Source organism: Myotis brandtii, unplaced genomic scaffold (assembly GCF_000412655.1).
Source record: "Myotis brandtii unplaced genomic scaffold, ASM41265v1 scaffold187, whole genome shotgun sequence".
NCBI lineage: Eukaryota > Metazoa > Chordata > Mammalia > Chiroptera > Vespertilionidae > Myotis > Myotis brandtii.
The window spans coordinates 6,677,252-6,683,283 of record NW_005356944.1 but is presented as its reverse complement, the minus strand read 5'-3'; the positions used below and the strand labels follow the sequence as shown (position 1 = coordinate 6,683,283).

Here is a 6,032-nt window from a genome sequence, read left to right as displayed (position 1 = left end):
CAATGGACTCGGGATGGGTGATTTTTTTCAAGAGAACTAGAATGGAACCCATCTGATGGGCCTGAGCCAGCGTGATCCATGGCTGGGAGAGAAGGAGCCGTCTGGAAGGTACAGGGTCTTAGGGGAAAAGAAGACCCATCCTCCTGGGCTCCCTCCTGAGTCGTCAATGAGCATTTATTGACCGTGTCTGACCAGACACTTGTGCTAGGGCCTAAAGGTGCAGAGAGATGAAGCCTAGGGCTGGAAGGGCACATGGGGATACTAACGATCTTATTGCCAAGGACTCTGAGGGGTGCCCACACCTGCCTGAGGGTAACGGAGGGCCCATGAGCCTCTTTCACACGCTTTGCCAAAGAGAAGCATCGCATTCCAGACCCGTGACATCACATCTTTCATGCCGCTATTCTTGACAAGCGCTATTATCTTTACTTGGAGAGCCTTTCGACCTGACAGGTCCTCTAGCAACCCCCTACGCACCTGTCAGCACACAACGTGTGCTGCTCTCCCTCTGGAGTGTCCCCTGACTTCTCCAAGCGGAAACGAGCTCTTATTCTTCTGGGTGACTATGGTCCTACTGGGCTGATACTAAACACGTCTGACAACTGGAACAAGTAGGCAACAACCCATTGGAATGACACAGCCACCGGCGAGCAGAGCCACATCAGCCCCGGGACCGTGGGTACTTCCACAGACCAGCTGCCCCGTGCGGGCGAATTAATAATGGACAGGCATGTCTCTCCACTAAACACGAGCGTTCAGAGCTCACTGAAGAATTCCAGAAGAGCAGCTGCAGCGAGGGGCCTCCCTCTGCCCCGACTACCCACACCCGAACCCTAACAACCCTCCACATCCCCTCCTCACTCCGTCATCCCCTATGACGGCCAAGCACCAAGTCCCGCACGCTGGTCTCCCTGGCCACAGCCATGACTCCAGCCCAGGACGCCCCATCTCTCACCGGAGTTACTGCCATAATCTCCTGCAACTCAGCCTCCCTGCCACCCCTCCGGCTCCTCTCTGTGGCCAGAGGGACCTTTCTAAAGAGCAAGTCAATCATGACCCTTCCTTACCTTAAAAAGCCACTGAATGGTTCCCCACTGTTCTTAAGATAAAGTCAAAATCCCAGGCTCTAAGAAAGGTTGGAGGAAAGAGGCGGCATTGCAGTGGCTGCTGATAGATGCAGAGATGGAAGCTAAGGGCCGCTCAGGCCGAGAGACAGACAGCAAAGACACAGTGCAGAGAGCTCTGAAGGGAATGGAGCAAAAAACGAGCAGTGATTGTGGGAACTGCAAACAGATTGTGCCACTGTGGCCCCTCTTCCACCAGCAAGTCAGACATTGCTCATCACGGCGCTCTGTCCACTGAGCCCACACTCACTATCAGATCCCTCTCGAGACAGGATTCCTTGAAAACCACCCCCCACCCCGGGAAGAATGTGAAACCAGTTTCCTGTCTCCAGGCAAGGGTTCCAGGTGGCGGAGGGGGACCTACAGGAGAGGAGCCTAGAAGGACAGCCAGGTGCTGGGTCCCGGCCAGACATGGAAGATACAACCCAGAAAACCCCACACGTTCCGGCTGTTTCCCAACCACTGCTCAAGCCCCGCCAGGGAATTCTTCAGGGCTCTGACTGTAACTGTCATGCTGTTTTGTTAGAAATACCTCCACTTGCTTTTGCAACACTAGCTCCTCCGAGGCGAGCTGCCTGAGAAGTCGCTGCAATGGTGAAATCTTGTTCTGATAAACAGGTTTCCAGAGGCAGAAAATTGGCCAGATTAGATTCCAAAGTGCTTGCGCTGAGAGTCAACAGGCTGGCAGCACACGGACTTGACAAATGAAAGGGTGTGATGCAGGGACGTAAATACCACATCTGTCAAACACAGTTGGCCCTGCCAGCCACAGGGCTCAGGGCTCATGCACAGGTGGCCCTGCAGCTACAGGGCTCTGGGCTTAGGGTTCATGCAGAGGTGGCCCTGCAGTCACAGGGCTCATGCACAGGTGGCCCTGCAGCCACAGGGCTCATGCACAGGTGGCCCTGCAGCTTGGCCAGATTAGATTCCAAAGTGCTTGCGCTGAGAGTCAACAGGCTGGCAGCACACGGACTTGACAAATGAAAGGGTGTGATGCAGGGACGTAAATAGCTCAGGGCTCATGCACAGGTGGCCCTGCCAGCCACAGGGCTCAGGGCTCATACACAGGTGGCCCTGCCAGCCACAGGGCTCAGGGCTCCTGCACAGGTGGCCCTCCAGCAAGGGCTCAGAGCTCTGCAGGCTGACCAGGGATCCCCAGGGCCTGGCGACTGACAACATAGAGGACCATGCTTTGAGGGCTTCTGAGTACCTCTATTATGCATGCAGGGGGCACAGATCCTTGCACTTTAGGGAAATGACAATATCGTCAAAATCAAAAGCATCAGGAGAAATCAAGCCAATGAGAGGTTAAATCCCATTGATTCTGTCCTCAAAAATCTTCCTCAAACCCACCCAGTGTGCCTCACCCAGATGGTACCAGCCAATCCAAGCTGCCAGTGGTTCCCAACACAGGGCAATTTTGCTCCCCAGGGGACAGAGGGCAGAATCTGGAGACTCTGGGGTTCTGGCGTCTAGTGGGTTGAGTCCAGGAATGCTGCCGCCCATCTACAATGCATGGGCAGCCCCTCGCAGCAAAGAATCGCCATCCCAGAATGCCAATGAGGCTGGGGCTGAGAAATCCCAGCTTACACCCACCTCCCAGCGTTCACTTCTCAGGGCCCCAGTCCCTTCTCCTCGCAGCAGAGGGAGATTTTAACCTGCTGCTGATGGCTTCTCGGTGCCCTCACAATACATCTGGAGCTCCTGCCACGGTTGGCAAGGCCCCGTGGGATCCAGCCCGGCCTCCCTCTGAACCTCATTCCCAACCACTTCCTGGAACACAAATGTCCTTCCTGCAGGGAGGCCTCCGCCCATGCTGCTCTTGGACCTCGGTTCTTCCACCCCCTGCCCCCTTCCCCAGTGTTCGAGGCTGAATTGCTTCCTCCCCAAATCCATATGTTGAAGCCCTGACCCCCAGTCCCTCGGAATATGACTCAATTCAGAGACAGGGCCTTTGAAGAGGTGGTTAAGGTAAAATGAGGCCGTGAGGGCAGGCCCTCACCCAATCTGACCGGCGTCTTTCTACAAAGAGGAGATTAGGACACGGACGGCCCTGGGGAATGACCATGTGAGGACGCGGGGAGAAGACGGCCAGCTGCAAGCCGAGGACACAGGCCTCCAAGGAACCCAACTCTGCCCACTTTGATCTCAGACTTCTGCCTTCCAGGATGGGGAGAAGCTACATTTCTAGCATGTAAACCAGGGGTGGAGAACCTTTTTTCTGCCAAGTGCCATGTGGATATTGATAACATCATTCGCAGGCCATACACAATTATCAACTTAAAAATGAGCCTGACCCCTAATGCCTTGGCAGGGCCAGACCAAATGGTTTTGCAGGCCTTACACAGCCCTCGGGGCCGGACGTTCCCCACCCCTGAATGATAAACCACCCACTCCGGGGTACTTTGTTATGGCAGCCCTAGCAAACTAATACATTTGACTAATGTCACTCAGTCTTTCGACAACAGCCTTATGTCACTCATTCTGAGACTGTGTTGACCCAGTGGAAAGCTGGTCCCCACTTTCCAGTCGGGTATTGTCCCCCGTTTTCCTTTATCTCAGCCTGCGCTGACTGATGTGTCTGTACCATCTCCCCATGGAATGGCACACCCAGGAAGGCATGGGCCACCGCCTCGTCCAGCTAAACATCCTTCACATCTAGTGCTCGGTGGATCTTCAAAGAATATGTGTGGCCGCTCCAAGAAGAAAACCAAGCACAGTTACTGACTCACCCCCACCCCCAGACTCCTCCTTGGAACGTTCTAGCCTCATCCCTCATCGCTCCCGAAGGTGAGTGGGATCTGTACACGTATAGTTAAAAATAAGGCACATGAGGTGTCTGGATCTTGCAAGTAAATTACCACCCTGTCTGCTTTAAAAGAGGTGAGAAATCTTTTCACCCCGACAGCAGGACTTTCTAGTGGCTGAAATATTTATCCCATCTCAGTGTCTGGGGACACATTCAGAATCCAAAAAGACAAGCATTAGCACGAAGTAGGCTAGCGGGGGTTTCTCCTCCTCCCTTTCCTTTTTTTCATTAAGCTGAAAAATGAAAAAGAGTTGCCCATGTTCACTGCAGCACATCACTTACTTAAAATAACTATACCTTCTCTCCAAGAATGACAAAAAAAAAGTCCCCAGCCCTCCCCCACTGGGCAGAGGCAAAGAGCCCACTGCAGCAGCGTCTTCCAAAATTTCTGGCACCCACCAATTTATACCTGATGATGAGGGGGCCAACCTGGGGCAACTGTGAATACTCAGACAGCTGCTGCGTTCCACCCACTCTCCTGGAACGAGCGGTTAGCATGGTCGACTTTCCCAGCTGAGAAATGGGAATTCCCCGGGAGCAGCTGCAGTCCGCCCCGTTCTCTGCTCTCCCCTGCTCATCGGCCGCCCCTCAGGGCCACCCCTTGTCATGACGCCCTAGAGAACTGACATCTGCAAACCTTCCACGGGCCCCGAGTTCAGATTTCTGCCCAGTCGCCTGTTTTGATCCTCTGCTTCCTGACAATCCGGTCTGCAGGCTCCATGAACAACAAAGCAAGACACAGACACATATGCGCCGACACACATACAGCCTAGCACTCCATTTAGCAGATCTCAAAAAATCTCTTCCCTAAAACCTCCGGAGAATGAACACACCTCTTCCCACTGCCTGGTGCCAACAAACACAGTGTCAGGAGGCCACTGAAAACAGCCATCTGTGTTCTCCTTGACTCACTTCTCCACACACAACACACACGCCCCGCGCACGGGCACAGGGAAAGCACCCAGGGGGCTGGTCGGCAACCGTGTGTTTGCAAACATCCCTGGGAAACCCCCGAAGGTCCCTTCAACTCCAGATGGCTCGGCACGGTGGCATCCGTGTCGGACGGAGGGAGAGACATCTGTCCCCAGCATATCCCAGAGCCATTTGGTTCTCATCAAACAGACTGCTTCCTGCCGGCGTCCTGCTATGCGAAGCGCTCGCCGCCACCAAGAAGGGAGCAGTCACGTGTGCATGTCTGAGCCCGAAGTGAGGATGTGCTTCTGGCTCCAAGTACCTGAGCAGAGCCAGGACTCCAGCTCTGTCTAGACTGCACACCGCCCTGCCTGTGAGCTCCTTCCAGCAGCCCCAGCCTCCCCTCACCCATCTGTTCAAGGAGGAGATTGGTGAGAAGGTATAACATGGCTCGTGGGTTCAGCCCAGGACTGGTGACCCTGGGCATTGAAAGATTTCATCTTGACATCGACCGTGAAGGACGATCGTGTGCAATGTTACTGCAGGGACATGTATGGGTGGTGTGGGTCACCTGGACAGTGAGTGGGCCCAGCTGTCCGCCCAGCATCTGCACTTCACACAGCTCTCTCCTTTGCTTCTCCCATGCGGTGATCAAATGATAAATGCTCACAAAATGATAAATGCTCTGTTTCCTTCTGAAAACGAGTCAGCAAAGGAAGCCAATGGCTAGTATTAATGAGAAAAGCACAGAGAAAGTGAAAAGGTCTGAAAAGGACAGTTCTTTACCAGGAAAAAGCTCCATAAATTATCTCTGTCCTGTATTTACAGCCTCATTACGGGCCCGAAGCTGTTACTCGCATTGTTTAGTCATGCTTCGTCGCGTTTCACGAGGAAAATTATGTCGGAGCAGCATTAACGCTGTGGGGATCTGCAGGGCCATGGTCCGCGGCTCAGGGGCTGGAGAGCCACTGGGGAGGATGCTGAGCCTCAAAGGGGAGCACTGAGCCCCACCCACCCTTCTGCTCCCTTCTCACAGCCTTTGAGAAACCAATCATTATGGACTTTCCACTAGGGAAGATCTAACATCTGCTGAAGCTCTTAACACATGGCAGGAGTTTAACATCAATTCTCTTCATATTCCTTCACAGCTGCGCTATGAACTAGGCACCATGCCCATTGTGCAAATG

The 6,032-nt window shown here is 53.8% G+C and overlaps 1 protein-coding gene across 1 annotated transcript in view; it reads right to left on the bottom strand.

Moving 5' to 3' along the window:
* LDLRAD3 (low density lipoprotein receptor class A domain containing 3) overlaps window positions 1–4,625 on the bottom strand; it is an 85,208-nt gene extending 80,583 nt beyond the window's left edge. The window contains exon 1 of the mRNA XM_014538195.1: window positions 4,571–4,625. The gene's annotated coding sequence lies outside the window, so the exon portion shown is untranslated. The remainder of the gene's footprint in view (window positions 1–4,570) is intronic.
* Between the last annotated feature and the right edge of the window lie 1,407 nt (window positions 4,626–6,032).